Source organism: Leucopleurus acutus (genome assembly GCF_964270905.1).
Source record: "Leucopleurus acutus genome assembly, chromosome: 1".
Taxonomy (NCBI): Eukaryota; Metazoa; Chordata; class Mammalia; order Artiodactyla; family Delphinidae; genus Leucopleurus; species Leucopleurus acutus.
In genome coordinates, this window is record NC_139142.1 from 41,545,835 (window position 1) to 41,563,941 (window position 18,107).

General features: G+C 42.1%; 1 protein-coding gene across 1 annotated transcript in view; it reads right to left on the reverse strand.

Annotated features, from left to right (window-relative positions):
- DAAM1 (dishevelled associated activator of morphogenesis 1) overlaps nucleotides 1–18,107 on the reverse strand; it is a 180,017-nt gene that overhangs the window by 114,334 nt on the left and 47,576 nt on the right. The window lies entirely within an intron of this gene.

An 18,107-nucleotide genomic window follows, 5' to 3' on the forward strand; every position in this document is an offset into this window, starting at 1 on the left:
AGCCTGGTGAGCCAGAGGCAATGTCAGTGGAGCCAACATCTGCAGGCAACGTCTGCAGGGCATAGGGGACAACGTGGGCAGAGAGCACATGCCCGTCCAGGCACTTGTTCAGTGTTTCCTATGACCCACTGCTGAGCAAGCAGTAACACTCCAGCCACCTCACGCCATGGCATATGCTCCAATCCCATTGGGCTCCGGGCCGTTCTCTGCACATCGTGTGCTCTTTCTTGCCAACCCATATTGTTCTTGTTACTCCCCTGCAAGAATGACCTTCTCTTCCTTGCCACCTAAGATAAGGATCTCTTATCCTCTAGGGTTCGATTGCAATTTCTCCTTTACTTTCCCCAAGCAGAATTAATAATATATATGCTAAGACATATCTATCCATTCCAGCTCATGTCACAGTCAAAGTTCCTTAGGAATGTGTCTTCCTATTAGACTGGCAGAACTCAAAGCAGGGGGAAGGGGCTGTGTATCAAGCAACTTGGTGGCCCTAGTGCCCCGCACAGCACCAGGAAGTCAGAAGACACTAAGTTAATGTTTATTGTGTTGAATAAATTCATAACAAAGGAGGAGTGACTTAACACAAGCTAGAAGGGTCCGAGATTTTCAAACAGAAAAGATCAAATGAATTCACTGATAGAGAGATGGTTAAATAAATGATAGTATATTCACATAACGGAACATTACACACTCACTAAAAAGAACGAGGCATCTGTGCATGTAGATATGGAAAAAGGTTCAAGATACTATGTGATATGTATACTATATACTACAGGATTACATGTTTTAAAGCATTTATGAATATATGTCAGGAAGTGTTATCAGCAGTAACTTCCAAAGAGAGGGGATGGGAGAACTACTCCTTTTCACTTTATACCCTTTTGAATTTGAATTTTTACCATAAAAATACATTTTTAATGACTGCATAGTTTTTTTTTAAGTTACAACTGCATGTATTGTCTTAGAAAAATTTCTAAGTTATACTGTCAAGTGAAAAAAGCAACTCAAAGAATAATGTGTATAACATGTGCCATAATGTCTTTTAAAAACAATCTTACACAAAAACCTAAATAATTTACATGGGACTGCATAGCAAAAGGCCTAGAAAGATACACAGCAATTTCCTAACTCTGAGAGAGGAAGGGGTTGGGGAAAAGGCAAGAAAGGAAACACACTTTTTATTATATATATATATATGTATGTATGTATATATATATATTTTTTTTTTTAAGATGAGAGCATATTCCTGTATAACTTCTGTAGATTGTCAATTTTTAAAGAGATGGGATTGAAAGGAAAAAGAAAGGTGGATTATGAATTGGCCCTTGGTGAGCTGGAAGGGCAGAGGAGGAGAGCCACATCTGTGCCAGGAAGATGGTAGGAACAAGGGCGTGAATTCCAGGGAGGAGCCAGGGCGAGTAAGCGTAGAGAGGAGGGCTGGTGTGGAGAAGCTGCAACCCAGGCTGAGGAGTCTGGATTTATCCCACAGAAACTGGCAGTCACACTTAAAAGCCTCCCCTACATTTCTCTCTTTAAAAAAAAAAAAATTAGAGAAAGCAGATGTGGTTGGGTCTTGACTACTCATTCGTTAGAGCTGTGGGCACATGGCTTTGCTGCAGAAGCTACAGTGACCGCTGAGCACCACAGAGAGTGCACAACAGATGATCAGACAATATATTAATGTCCCCGTCCTGACAAACACAGCACGTGCTGAGACACGGGGCTAACACTACAGCAGGCACTTCCTGAAACAGAAGAGAAGACCTGAGGGGGAGGCAGAGGCCCGCAATTATCCTCGAACTGATTTCTATGGGCGAATCCAAAGAAACAGGGTCAGAGCTGTGTCACCCCCCAGGATGAATTTAAAACCAATGGGTAGGGCTTCCCTGGTAGCGCAGTGGTTAAGAATCCGCCCGCCAATGCAGGGGACGGGGTTCGAGCCCTGGTCCGGGAAGATCCCACATGCTGCGGAGCAACTAAGCCCGTGTGCCACGACTACTGAGCCTGCACTCTAGAGCCCGCGTGCCACAGCTCCTGAGCCCACGTGCCACAACTACTGAAGCCCGCGCGCCTAGAGCCTGTGCTCCGCAACAAGAGAAGCCACTGCAATGAGAAGTCCAGGCACCGCAACGAAGAGTAGCCTCCACTCTTTGCAACTAGAGAAAGCCTGCACGCAGCAACGAAGAACCAATGCAGCCATAAATTAAATAAATAAATTTATTAAAAAACAAAACAATGGGTAAAGCTGTAAGGAGACATAAGGAAGAATTTTCTAATGTCTGTGATTGGGATAGGATGCAGGTGAGGAGTCCCTGGCTCCATTGTCTTCAGACTGAAGTTAGCTGTTAGAAATGCCTAAGGTGTACCCCAACTCTTAGATGGGAGACGGGAGAGAGATTAGAGATTTTCAGCAAGTGTTGACTTGAGCTTCTCATTCCAGCTTCAATTCCAGCAGCTCTGCTTTTATACTTTTTTATATATTAGGTATCGATCTTATTTTATAAAAACGTCCTGAGGCTACTCACTGCAATTATAAGAACATGCAAAGGCCAGGCAACAGCCTCCAAGGGCATCACAATCTGGCTCCTGCCTGCCTCCCCACCTCACCCTGTAGCTTTCTTCGTATGGGTCACTGCACTTCAACTACACTGGCCATGCTGGGTCCTGCCTCAGGGCCTTTGCATCAGCCATGTCCTTGACTGGCGTGTTCTGGCCACATCTGTGCACGGCTGGTTCTTTTCATCATTAAGGCCTCAGCACGAATTTCACTTTCTCAGAAAGTCATCCCCAACCACTGTATCTGCCCCAGTCCTGTTCCATGCTTCAGTCACTCTCTATCCCTTTACCCTGTTTGAAGTTCTTCAGGGCAAGTACCACTATTTCAAATTATCCACTGTGATTATTTCATGGGGGCAGGGGCCCTGCATATATTGCTCATTGCTGTGCCCCCAGCACATGACAGTACATGGGACACATGTACATGGGATACTCACATATTTAACAGCAGACTTTTACATAAAGTCTCATTTAAACAAAGGACTTTACTTCAAAAAAATTTTAGACTATGGGGCATGGGGATGAAAGTCAAGGAGTCTTTAAGCTTTATCTGTACGATTTAAATTTTTAAAGAACAATGTATCCATACATCATTTATGCATTTAAAAATAAAAGTATACACACAGAAGAGAGACCAGAAGCAAGTGTGTCAACATTTAACAATGGTTAATTCTGCATAGTGAGGAAATGGATGGCTCCGTTGAACTTTGTTCTTGTTCTTAAGTTTTTTATAAGTAAAATCCAACTTATGGACTTTCAGCATCTCTTCCAAATCAGAGAATCCAATTCCAAAATCTGTCACCAGTTTCTTGATTGTGTAATGATGCAAACTCGGGTAAAAATTCTCATAAACAACTATGTTTCGCAAACACTCCTAGAGACAAGCTCTCCACTCACTTTAAGGGACAGTGGCCTCCGAAAGCCGGCAACTGGAAGTCCTGAGTTGGGAAGGGAGAAAAGAGGTTAAGAGCAAGGTATCGGTCATGGAGCCCTCTGTGATGACCTAACTGACTCTGGGATAAAGACTTAGCCGAGATACCAATATCCCATTCTGTTGAAGCATACATCTCCTGACCTAAGGAATACTTATGCAAGGTCATATGAGACATATGCAGTACCTGGGATTCCTTTGGTAAATGTGTATTAATATCTACTATATGCCAGGCGTGATAGTAGATACCTAAGGATACAGAAAGGAGTGGGTCACTAGGAGCTTATAATCTGGGGGGAGAGAGTAGTGCACCAAATAATTATTACAAAAGTAATATGACATGTTATACAGTTAAGTGCTATGTAATCAAGCAGGAACTATGTAGGGAAGAATCTGGTCCCTGATGCTTGTGTGGAATTTTGACAGATGTTAGAAAGCAGGGCACTAGGCAGAGGGACCAGTGCAAACAAAGGCATGAGCTGGGAAGGGGCAAGTACACGGGGAGTGAGGGGTGGTACGGTACAGGTGGTGCTGTATAACATCTTCCCGTAGCTGAGCCCTGGAGGGTCCCATCTCCCTACTTAAAACCTACCAACACCATTCTAAATTGGCTTTCAGTGTGCTATCAAATCCAATTCCAACTCACTGTTTCTGTCTTTTCTATTTCCTTAAAAGTATCCTACACTTAGCCAACAGACCGTTTTCCATGCCCCATAAATATCTTGCACTCCCATCATCTTCCATCCAGGTGGTCCACTCATTTCTTCTGCCCTTATCTTTGTCAACAGTGTCCCCACCCTGACAGTACCAGTCCTGAGAGTACTCAATGCAGTAAGCCTCATCTGCTGGTGGTAGATGAAATTTGGTTCAACATTTCTGAAGGGCAATTTATTAAGCCCTTAAAATAGTCACAATTTTGACCTAGAATTTCAACTTCTGGAAATATATTCCACGGATATATTCAGAGACACTATCAAAGGTGTTTTTATAAAAATTTTCAAAGCTATAAGAGCTTTGAAACAAGGGGATGCAAGAACAAAGCTATAAGAATAAACAAGGGCATAAAATAGGTGTTAGCAATAGAGAACTATATGAAAAAGGTAAATAAATTATGGTACAACTAGATGATAGACCACCATGCAATCCTTTGAAAAAGAATATTTAATACAAGGATATATCGTACAGCACAGGGAATATAGCCAGTATTTTATAAAAACTATAAATGGAATATAACCTGCAAAAATTTTGAATCACTATGTTATACACCTGAAACTAATATAATATGGTAAATTAACTATAACTTAATAAAAAATTAAAAAGAATACTTAATGACATGCAAATACTTATGATATATGAAATAAAAAAATAGGTACACAATGTCCCATTTATGTATAAAAAATGTATATATTGATACATGGGCAGAAAAGAAGGACAAGAGAAATACACTAAAATATAAGCAGCATTTAGCTCATGTCAGCTGTATGGATTACTTTTAAAAAACCCTAAAACTCTTGTACTTTCCAAGTTGTTCTCACAATACTACTTTCACAATTAATAAAACGAGATAAGATTTTTAAAAAACACTTTACATGATTATTTGTTTCTGCGACAGAGGAGGGGGAAACGTGTACGCAAAACTGTTCCTATCAAAAACTTCTAAGTTATGGTGATCTACACACCAGCTTCTCAAACCGTGGTGAAGGACGGTTTTCCCACCAATCTGTTACAAACATATTTTTGTAAAATACAGTACAAATATCTCAGTAATGTCAAATTGCTATAAGGCTTTCTCTAAGTGTACAATTCTTGCACTTTGTTAACCAGCAGGTAGGCAGCAATGGCACTGATGTACACCAGGAGATGGGAGATAAGACTTATCTCATCAAACTGTAACTGTTCACGTTTGTCTCCGGTGTGTGTCCTCAGGGCAGGAACCACCTCCCACTCAAGTGTCCCACATACCCTACCACTGCTGGTCCGTCAACTGAAGAGAGACTGTTCAGAGGCTACTGTCAAGGTCCGACTGCACGCGCATGTGTGTGGAAGGGGGCAGGGGAGGCACTGTTCAGGCTGCTCGGAGATGAGGTCAAGGAAACAAAGCAGGCGAAGGCCAGCTCCTGGAGGGTCCATGCTTAGCCTTCAAGTTCATTGGCAGACAGTTTTGCTAACCTACCCACCCATCTGAACATGATCTGGGCCTTTCAGCGTTTTGAGAACCTCTGCAATGCACAGCCAACAGGTACGATAATCTGTGGTCTGGGTCTTTCTTCCCCCATTGAAGAGTCAACTCCATAGGGAAAAGTGCCCACGGCATGTGTTGCACAGTGCCTCACACATATAGGAGGGTAATCAATGTATTTGAGAAACGAATAAAGAGAGTAATTACTTTACTTTTGCATTTTACAAGTTGTTTCGCTTAAACACAAGTTATACTACGTTCTGGCGGTATAGAAGAGGGGAGCAGAGGAGACATTAAGATCTAAGAAAATTCAGTCCAAAGCATTTTTCAAGTCTTAAAAATATGCCAACAGTTCTATAAACAGAAGAATACTAAGGGGTCTTGGCTAATTTCTAAGATGGGTAATGAGATACAGGGCCCATTCCATTCAAGGGCCTAACTGACATCATTTTAATAAGGACAAATATTGCCTTTGATAGGTGATTTGTGTTTAAAAGCCTCAGTAAATCCCAAAGCCCAAGGTTTTATCCTGGCTCTTCCGTGGAACCCCAAATACAAGGTCCTCCACTAAGCCCATCCTTAAACTGTAGATGACGGCAAAACTTTGAGATTTCCAACAAGCAACCGTTTTTAATGCACTTACTTGGAGCTCCACTGTTCAGAGCCTAGTTTCCTGGCTATAGACCAAAACAGGAAGCAAAAGTAATCATCTCACTTGACCCCTTAGTGGCAGCAGGCACTTCTGGCCAGCTCTCTTAACTGCTCTAGCACTTCACTAACGAGTGATCCCAACAACTGCCTGCGTACAAGATTCTAGAAGCACATTCACACCCATCACTTCTTTCCATCATCCCCATTTGACACATGAGATTTAAGAGGAGACTTGGCAGGGAGAGGGGCAATTAGGAAGAGTAATCTGCGAGAGACTTGATTTGCTGGTGAAGGCAAAGAGATGTTTATTCAGAACAGCCTAATTGTTGGGAGTGGGGTTTGCAGAGGTCAGAGAGCCTGCTTGCTTAGTTCAGCCTCCTCTCATCTCTCATGTGAATGACTACAACAGCTTCTTAACTCCTCTTCCTGACCCCAGTCTAGGGGGTGACAAAGCTTTTCTGAAAAGGGCCAGAGAGTGAATATCTCAGGCTTTGTAGGCCATTAAGCCTCTATCACAACTGCTCAAGCCTGCCACAACATGAAAGACATTTCTGTGGACAAGCGTGTGTGCCTGTGTGCCAATAAAACTTTATTTGTGGACACTAAAATTGAATTTTATATAACTTTCTCATGTCACAAATATTCATTTTAAACCATTTAAAAATGTGGAAATCATTCTTAGCTCATGGAACATAACAAGAATAGGTGGTGTGCCCACGTGGGCCCGTGGGCTGAAGGCTGCCAACAGCTGCCCTAGTCCATCACATTTATCCATTTAATTCATTGTGTCCAATGTTTATCAAGTATCAATCAGGTGCCAAACACTGTGCTAGGTACTAAAGAAAAAAGGCTGAAAATAAGAGAATATGTCTTTAGGGAGCTTATTTTATTTGAAGAAAGCAGGTAAAAGAATCAAGTAAACTATAACATAATTACTGATTTTAGTTAGTGTTACAGGGGATGCAAGAAGAAAATGAAAGAAAATGCTGGTGATGGTGCTGGTGGGAGGGGACAGCTACTTTAGATAGTGTGATCTGAGAGGGGGCATTTAAAGTGAAGACTGATGCATAAATGGGACGAGCTCTGCAGAGTGTCAGGGAAGAGGACTCCAGGCAGCAGGAGTGTGTGCAGCAGCCCAGGGCAGGTGGGGACCTCGGCACATTTGAATCAGGGAGAAAGACTAGTGGGGCTGGAGCACAGCGAGTAATGGGAGTGTTGTTAAGAGAGATGAGGTTGCAGGGGGCAGGGGCCCAGACCCCAGGGCCTTGTACACCGGAGTGAGGAATCTGGGATTTATTCTCAGCACGTCATAAATCCGACTGTGTCACTGGGCTCTGCAGTGTCTCCTGGATATGGTCCAACTTCCCAGCCTGGACCAAATAAAGACCCTCCTTTATTTTCTACCCTCTTCTCCCACACCTTAACTGCTGTGCACCCCTGTGCCCGCCCCATACACACATGCCCGCAGCAGTAGTTGCACCTCTGAGCCCATCCCTCTGCAGTCCCCTCAGCCTAGGTGCTCCTTTCCATCTTTACCTGACTATCTTCCACTTACCAGTCAAGACCACACTCCAATACTGCTGCTTTTATGACCCTTCAATGTCCCAGAGATGGTCACACATTTCTTTTCACACCCCCGGCACCATATACATAGTTGAGTCTTTTTTTGGTTTGGGTGTTTTTTTTAATTCATGTCTGTTTCCCCCACTAAACTATGAGATCCTAAAGGCAGGGACCAAGTTTCATTCAGTGCCTGGCACACAGTATATTTGCAATAAATGTCTGTTGAATGCAAAAGCACAAATGCCTAAGTGAACAGATGGTCTCATCTCTGAACTTCAGGGTGGTGCGACTCGGTGTTCTTCCCACAGTTGCCTGTAGATCTGTTTTTCACAACTGCCGAAACATTTGAAGGCAATCAGATTGCCAAGTGCTCTTTAGCCACTTGTCAAGATTTCTGATGCTGACAGTAGCCTCACAAACAGACTTCATCCTGGCGGTATCTGCAGCTTCCCTACAGTGAGAAATTTCTCTCTGGCCGAACTGGCTGGTACTTGGTTTTTCCACCCATCCTCAAGTAAACTCCATTGGAAACAAATCCGCTGATAGAATCTTTTAGACATTTTCCCCCTTCCTTACATTCAGTGAACACTTCGCCCAAGATGTATTCACTTACTCAGCTATCATACCTGAGCCTCCATAGGCCAGACTCAGTGCTAGGTGCTAGAGAAATAGGTGAAGAAAACTCACAGACTAGGGAGATCACACCTAGTGGGGACATTTAGGGAGCAGTGAAGCTGGTCCTTTTGGCCACTGAAGAGGAAATGTGTAGTTACTGAAACCAGCAGCCGATGTTTCCACATCTTGGCCCCCTTTTCAATCAGATCGGCCTGAGGGAAAGGACTAATTCCACCAGGACAGCTGGGCCCTCAACCAGAACACATCTTCTCATCTCAGCTTCTGGCCCTGCTGCAGAGGGGAGAAGGTGCTTCTGGGACACCCAAACTGCAATCCACCTATAGCATTACAGATGACTATTGCTATGCCGTGCACAAGGAAGCAATTAAAAAGCTGCTTAAGATTCTGGAGCAGGTGCATTTTGCTTAGCAAAGAATCAGAAATTTAATCCATCTGTGGCCTAGCTCGAAGTCAGAGTCATTTGTATTGCTCTTTACCAAAACAAACAAGAGTCTCAATGTGATAACAGTCAAAAAATGAGGACCAAATTTGCGGGAATGTTGTTTACAATTATGATGAGTAAAAAAAAAAACAAAACCAAAACTAGAGAACAGAAACAGTCCACAAGAAAACCCCCTTTAATACTTTTCCTTTGATAATGCCAAGTCACAACACATACGTAATATGGAAAGTTTGCTTTCCACAAAGCTACACATGAGCAGTACCTAACATATAGGGGAAAATGGAAGGTCGTGTTCACAAAACAGATTTGCACTGATACGTACGTCAGTCTCGCTGGCTCATCAGGGACTTATGGCCACATTTATAAGATGGCTGAGGGATACACTCACTGGCTAAGTTACCAAGGTCTTCCTCTAACCAAAGTGGTTACGGGGGAAACAACAGCTTACATGCTGAAGGACGGGAAAGAAGGAGACGGTGGTCCCTTCCTGCTACCAACTTGGTTAAACAGTTGAGAATTTCTGCATGGACACACGAAACGCAGTGGGCACCATGTATGTTGAGCTCCACGTCTATTATTTTAATCATGATAGTATTTTGCATTTAATTCTCCAGTTATCATTTTACCACTAAAATATTGTCATTGTTTATTATAAATGGTCTCTGGAATTTCTGAAACAATGTCACAGACATAAAAAGAAGGGCAAGAAAACAAAATTATGCCACAAGTGCAATTTTAAAGAGAAAGGTTAAGAGAACCCTCAGTTTTAATTAGCGAACCTATTGTTTTCAGAGCTGCAGTTTACCTCACATTTTGCAGAGGGCTCTGACATATGACTTGGGTTTCAACATGTTAATGTTAACCCAAATTCTCTTATCAAGAAGAATGTGAAAGGAAAAAATTGCTTTGCTTCTTTCCTTGGCCATCTCTCTCCCATCTCACATTCCTCATGTCTGGTTTCATTTCAAGAACACCAGATGCCAAATACTATTTGGAGCTTTAACAAATGATGGGTTGCAGTCTAAAGGCTGTAGGAGAAACGTCTGAAACGGAATGTGTTTTCCCCGTAAGTTTCAACATCCTCTCCATCAGGAAACGGAAAGGGCGTTCCTCAGTGAGTCCAGTGGAGGGACAGCCCTTCCCACACGCTTGGTCCCAAAAGGATGTTCTAATAGGGCACTTCTTGGAGTGGCTCCTGGAAATTCACCCAGCAGTCAATCCTCTCAACCCAGTGACTTTTCTGAGACAAGAAGAAAACAATGAGGGCATCCCACCACAGACGGGGAAACCAAAATCCAAACATTCAAATAAGCCTCTGCCACCCTGAAAACACTTCCTGCTCCACTGTGTAAGCAGCACAGCAAAAGCAAAGCACACTCCCTCCTCGGGGTCCGCCTGCATCACTGTGGGGGAGGGGGGGCATGCAAAGTGGAAGCCAGAACCAGTCCCCTTCCTTCCCTACTTCCTCCCGAGATAAGGGAGGAAGGAACCCAAATGAAGTGCATGCACACCCTCAAGCCAGACCAAGCCTCAACCAGCACATAATCAACAGTCTTGTTCCAGGCCCAAGCCATGGACTCCTGCCAGAGAAGAGCCCCTCTTCACATAAAGAGCAAAGGAGGGGACCTCCAGGTCTCTACCCTGAAAAGCTGGCAACGACTATTCTGTCATGACTCAATACTTTAACCGTGGGTTTAGGGCATAAATCCCTAAGGCCAATATAACACAGATCTCGAGTTAGGAAGTTTGGGCTGTTCACGTGACAGAAACCAGTCTGGAAGCCAGGACATCTAGTCTAGATCATCTGGGAGAAGAGCCAAACCAAGTGTCACTGGAGCTCCCCACCAAACAAAGCGCAACCTCGCCAGAGGGCCTGTTACTAGTCTGTGAGGGCAGTCAATAAACAAATTTAAGCCCACGCTGAAAGAAATGCAAATCATTTTCCCCCTTTGAGTTTTCTACCTCCCTGACTCTAAGGGACCCACTCAGAGCCTTTAAAGACAAATTGAGACAAACCCCCTATAACTGGGGGTTATACAAACATAAGAAGCTACCACTCAAACGGCCAGCTTTGTCACATCGGAAGCTCTCACTCTTCCAAGAGGTCAAGTTTTGTTCTTCAACGAATATGTAAAAGAATGCAACTTTCCTGAATCACCTAATAGCCCTTTTCAGAAAGGGTACACTGCCACCAATCTACAATCACCTGTAGTCTATATGCTCTGGTCCTCTGGTGATCCGACTGAAACAAGCCCTAAAGGTCAGAGTCTTCACCACTTCAGGTCAACGTGCTGCGTCTTAAAAGGTCTCCCCACCGAAATGACCACACTTGAGGCACTTAATGTTTCAGACCTTCCCAAACAAGCGGCCAACCCTCTGGTGCCAACCACAGAGAATATGCAAATGACATTAAAAAGACATTGTCTAAAAAGAAACATAGTATTAGGCATTTTTTGGAACCTCCTAACTGAAATGATTCTGGCAAATTCTGAGAGAAAAGAGGGTGAGCAGATAAATACAGTTGACCCTTGAACAACAAGGGGGTTAAGGGCTCTGATCCTCCACACAGTAGAAAATCTGAGGGTAATTTACAGTTGGCCCACTGCATACTCGGTTCCTCCCGTATCCACGGTTCTGCAAACGGGGATTCGACCAAGTGCGGATCATGTGGTGCTATAGTATTTACTGTTGAGGAAACTCCAGGTACAAGTGGACCTTCACAGTTCAAACCCGTGTTGTTCAAACCCAACTGTACTTGGTTTGAACAACTATGTTTTCCAAATCTTCAAGCAAAATTTAGTGTGATTTAGAAAAGATAAACTGGGGGGCACTCTAGGCCGAGGACTCACGACGCAGCCTCCCAGTAATATTATCAGCAGAGGACCAGAGCACATAGACTACAGGTGATGGCTGATGTCCTAAAATGTACAAGTACTCTTTTCTTATCTCCCCAGTGAGGCCATAAGACGTGGTCCCCTGGAAACGTGAGTACTGCTGCTGACCCTCACAGCCCCAAACCAGATGCTGTTCAATCTTACTCCTTCTCAAATAGTATAATTACATTTTATCAAGGCCAAGTAGGTATAATTTCTATTTCTACACAAGCCTCCATGGAAAATAACGTCTCCGTCTCCTGGTATCGTAGGGAAACTACAGGTCTCTGGACTGAAAATAAATAAAAACTTGCTTAGAGGGTTTATATGTTTTCATGTTTACTGAATGCAAATTTTAAAACTCACTGATTACCTTCGTCTTTTCATGCTCTTCTAACTACTTTTATGCCAAGATTACTTTATTACAATTGCAACAGGAGAAAATAAAATAAAATACCACGTAGAACAAAAGTTCGTTGTTAAAATCGGCCTCACTCTCTGATAACTGTTAAGAAACTCCCATCTTTTTCATGGCAAATGTAGCTTTTCAGTTAGGGAAAAACGGATGAGCAGATATAATATGACAGGCAGCCGTGGAGTCGTGACCTGGGTTCAAATACCAGCTCGAACACTTTTTTTTGGTGAGTGACTTTAAAAAAGACTTCAGCACCCCGAAGTCCTCTATAAGTGTTTGCTAGATTTTAAGTGGACGTTACAAAGGGAAGTGAGAACTACATAAAAAAGTTGGAAGGGGGATTTATATTTGTTAGCTACTGTTTGGTGGAAATATGTTAACCAGATCCCTTTCCCTGACATTCCTGTGTGTATCAGCAGAACAAATTCCTGGAATGAGGCTGGTTTAATCTCCATAGGGCAGTTGTCACCACTAAATCAGGGGCTCTGCAGGTTAGTCAGCTTATCTGCAAATTGTGGGAAATTCCTGAGGGTTTTGGGGCAGTGTGGAAAAGGCATTAAAAAAGAAACTTAGCCCTCCTGTATATGTTGAAGCATTCAACAGGTTTAATATTTCGACCCAACCACTTCCACGAAAACTACCACAGAGCACACCCACTGCAACGACACTGACGTTTGCAACACTGACCTGATTCCCCTTCACATTTTCCTCAGTGATCTCATCTATTTATTATTCTCCTTTCGACATCTGAAGGCATCTTGTCTGCCCAGGAAAGTAATTGTGAATTGGTCACCAAGGTAGAAAACCTACTGCAAGGTTTTACCAACTGGCTTTCCCAGTTTTGCCTCAGAAAGAGCAGTCTGAACAAGTGTGAACACAGCCATGGTTTGCCATTGGAGATGTGAAAAATGTTTATGGAAAGCTAAGTACATGGTGATCCTGGGTTCCAAATTACAGAGTGGTGAGCTGTTTACTAGATAGATGCCGAGTCTCTCTACACCCCTGCTGCTCTGAGGGGCTCATCTGGGGCAAGGCCAGCACCACACCTATGCTCAGGCTGTTCCTAATGAGTCCTGCTCAAAAGGCGGAGAGAGCAGCCACCCAGAAACAACTAGGACCAGACGATGGAGTCACATTATGAAAGCTGAAACTCCCTTCGGAAGAGGCACCCTACCCTTCAGAAAAATTCTACCTATAAATTTTACATAATAATTTTTCAAGAGAGGCTTATGGAAAGATGATAGTAAAAGCTTCCGTTGAAGGCAAGTTCAGCTGTAGAAAGAAGGCAGTAAAGAGGCACTCTGGCCTCCACCTGTTCAGGTCTCATGTGGCTCTGGGAGCTGCTGCTTTTAAATCAGAACCACCCAGCCCTGCAAGAGATGCACATTCCTCTAATGATTAGAAGTGAAGCCAGGACTGTCCTGTCAGCCTATGAAACTAATTTCCAAAGACACAGTACTAAAAACACCTAGACAAATAAAGCTTTGACGTGAGATTTCCCCAATCTCCCTTCATGCTGGAAACCTCCATAAGCACTCAGATGTACAACCCTCCAAAATCTGAACAAAGTTTTTTATAACCGGGGTGGGAACAAGGCAGGCGAGGCAGAAGACCAGTTTAAAAAAAAGGCAGCAAAAAACCCTCTGCCCCACAATGGGCCATCTAATAACCAGTGGATGGGAATCAATTGTATCGCAACCTGGCAGTATCTATTGTTGCTTATAATGCACTGGCCCATTGACCCACAACTAAGAATTCCTAGATTCCATATCTAGGAATTAACCTACCAACATACTTACACATGAGCACAGAGATATATTAACAAGAATGTGCACTACAACATTGTGATAGAAAGAAAACAGGATTCATTATTTGTAATAGAGAATATCTAAGTGTTCTTCAAAACGGGAATCTTTTAAAAACTGTTGGGGCACCCATAGTGTAAAACACTGGTTCTCATACTCTGATAACCAGGCTTTACATCACACCAATCATATAAGACTCTCTAGTACTGAGGGCCCAGGCTTGGGTAATTTTCCAAATTCCACAGGTGATTCCAATGTGCAGGCAAGTTTGAGAACTAGTGCTATAGAATCCTATGCCTGGTTTCAAAGAATGTGCTAGGTCCATGGATACTGACAGGGAAAGATCTAACACATTCAGAGTGGAAAAAGAAAAGAAAAAAAGAAATCAAGTTGCATGATAATACATATCTATCACCATTTATGTTAAAACTCAAACAAAACCGTATTTGTAGCTACACACAAGTGCACACACACGCACACACTTACACCCCTATATGTGTGAATGCATAGAAATGCTTCCAGAATTGGAAGTATTAACTGTAAAGTCGCTAAAGTATTTAGCCAAATGCTTGGCACATGGAAGATTCTCAATAAATGGTGGCTATTACTTCCATGTGTGTCCCAAGTTTGGGGGAGCCTATTGGAATAGTTTCACGTAGATGATGAACTCTTATAAGTGCATGATACAGATGCAAGTTTTCTATTGAAACTAGAAATTTTGCAAGACTTCTCAATAAAACTCCATCAAAACTCTAAGTATATACCTGAATAACTCGTTAATCATTATACTGATTCTTTTATTTAAAGTTACAGCTTGCTTTCTTCATACTTGAATCCCACGCCCCACCAAAATGACCCATTTCAAAGTTGTTGCACGTCAGCCAAATCTAAAAACTTCAATTGTAATGCTAGACACAACCTAAATGAACATATAGAGGAAGAATATTCCCAAGGCTGCAGGTACCAGCTATAGGGATAACATGACACACTTTAAAAAAATGTTTTGTTGTTATAAATTCTGCATGTTTCAAGAGGCAATTATTGGAGAATTTCTGGTTCACTAAAGCCATTATGTTGGAAGTTCTTCAGATGGCCACAGGGCTGCTTAGATGAGAGGCTGGGCAGTTCTATTATTTTTTCCTTTTATTTGGCTCTGTTTCAATTATACTTCTACTGTGGATCAGAAATCATAAGAGCATTACAAATATAACAGAACAGGAGATTTCAGGATGCTCTTACATGAAGAAAATTTAGTACTTGGTGTGTGTTTAAGATGCAATCAAATATACTTTAAAATTGTGTTTTTATAAAGGTAAATTCAGTACAATTTTCAAAATTCTTCTCTACCTTTAGGTACTTTGAAAACAGGTATGCATAATCCATATTTACTTGGAGGCCAAATGTTTGGCTACAACAACTTTAAAGTTGTTTTCCAGCAATTTTCTCTCAAGTACATGTTCCTGAGGTGCCATCTTTAAAAGGTGAAATGTTTGGGGTCCTCCTTATCAATCAATAAAAATGTAATCACACTGCTTGTAGAAACCAAATGAAAACATGGTGATTGTATGAATTTATGAGGCAAGAGATGGTCCTTCCAGGACCACATTAAGATTTTATCAAGGAATTTTATGAAATTGAGGTCTGAATGCTGACAACAGTCCTATGAGACAAGATTCTAATTATTTCCTGGCCATACCTCCCCAAAATTTATGCCATTGAAATCTGATTCCTTCAAATATCACTAAATATTAATTGCAAACAGCTGGGAAGAAAATCAATGATTCTAAGAACGGCAAAATGATCACCAGTATACTGGTATCAGTCCCAATGAAACAAAGTTACCATTACTTTGGAAGCCAATGCCTATTGTAAATGGAAGAGTAAAATGGATTTTTCTGAGATCGTTAGAAGACACTAGAACATAAGCATGCACAGCTCACAGACAATGATGACAGGGTCTGAACAAATCAGCATCAATGGGACATGCCTATCAAGCTTTGGGAAAATATGGAAGACACCAGAAACTTATCTGTTAATAAACTCCTCTGGAAACTGAGTTCCAAGTCACTTCCAGAAATCCCAGCTGGCCTGCGGAGAACTGGATAATGACGCCATTTCTGGGCGCTCAGAACTCATACAAAAGTAGGGCCTTGAAGAAGTACAAAGATGAAGCACGTGCTCTCAAGAAAACAGAGTGTTTTTCTTTTAATACGCACTTCAAAACTGCCTAACCTGTACACGATCAAAGCAATGAAGAGACCTTGAGGATGGGGGAAAAGGTAAAGTTGTGAGAGCTAAGTGGGCACACACCAAGGACGAAAGAGCACATGCGTGGAGTGGGTGAATTGATAAACATATATCACCTCTTTTCATTAAACAAAGCTAACAGTCAACCCAAATCGAAACTACCAGCAGCTACAATAAAGAGTGTGTCTTCTCACTGGTGATTTCTCTCCATGTGATAAGTATCCTTGGGAAGTTATTCACATAGCCTTATAAACATTTCTGAAACTGCAGGAGCCAAACAAATAGTGAGGAAGGATCCTTACTACATTTTCATCATTAATTACTATACATGGATTACCATACTCTTGATTTAAAGCCAGGCCAAAAAAAATGTCCTTTCACCATCATCAAAATGAAAGTGTGAAGAAAGCTGATGCTATCCAATATGCCCACTCCACCCAACTCTGTAATTTTCTATATAATTGGGTGAGAGCAGTAATTGCCTTATTGGGTAATTCAAGAAGAATAAAGAGACTGCCTGTCTTGCAAAATCTGTTGTAAATGAGATAAGAAAAGCTCTGTTTTAAATTGTTACTTTGACTTACTTACCATGCCTGGAGTAGTTGGACTAGGGTTAATATTTGGACTCCATATTCTGAGGAATATTGCTAAACAGCCAAAAGATATCATGTGGCTAAATATGGGAAGCTATCAATACAAGACTGGTTAAATGATTTAGGGTACTTCTGTGTAATGAAATACCATACAGCCATTAAAAAGAATGAGCCAGCGGGGCTCCCCTGGTGGCGCAGTGGTTGAAAGTCCGCCTGCCGATGCAGGGGACATGGGTTCGTGCCCCGATCCGGGAGGATCCCACACGCCGCGGAGCGGCTGGGCCCATGAGCCATGGCCGCTGAGCCCGTGCTCTGCAACGGGAAAGGCCCCAACAGTGAGAGGCCCGCGTACCGCAAAAAGAATGAGCCATCTTTTCTGATGTTCAGAGGTCTAAAGTATATTAAATAAAAAGTCCAATTTGCATAGTAACCATGGTACACCATAAACGTAAGAAGGATATACTTATTTAAATATGCAGAGAAATTGTTGAGCATGTGACAAAATAGCAGATACAAAAGCCCAGGAAGGGTGGCTCCTTCTGGAGAATAAAATGGAGATTGGAGAAGGAAGGGATCTTGCTTGCATTTAGTTCCTTCTATTGTATTTTTATTTTAAGTATGGGCTTGGACTACATTTTTTTGCCTTAATTATCAAGCTGTTTTTGAAAGTTTTAGCAATATTTGTTTGTAAACTCGTCTTTTTAAAAATTAAGTAACTCTCTGTTATCAATCTTCTTTAACATGCCAGGCACTTTCAATTCCCTTTACATCCATTCATTATCTTGGTTAATCAAAGAGATAAGCCTTGAGTCCTTAAGTGTCTCTTTTCGTCCTTTTGGGACTGCAGCCCACTGTCAATGAATATCTATGCTCTGGCTCTGGTTCACAGAATGCTTTCATTTCTGCACTTTTCCATTTCACCACACCCACCCCTACAATTGTTAGTTCTCAAAATGAAAACAATCTGTTCAACTGTAAAACACCAATATGAGCAATGACTTTTTTCCTTTAAACTTATAATTAATTTAGAATGGTGGGGGGAGTGAAGGGGAAACTACCAAAGACAAGGCTGTGTATCACTGCAGTTGCATCTAATCACCATAGCAACAGAATGCATAGCTGTTCACTTTCACCAAAATTGTACAATTCAGAATCTTCTTAAACCCACTATATTTTTTGCTACAGAAGTAAATATTGCTACCTTTATCTTTAG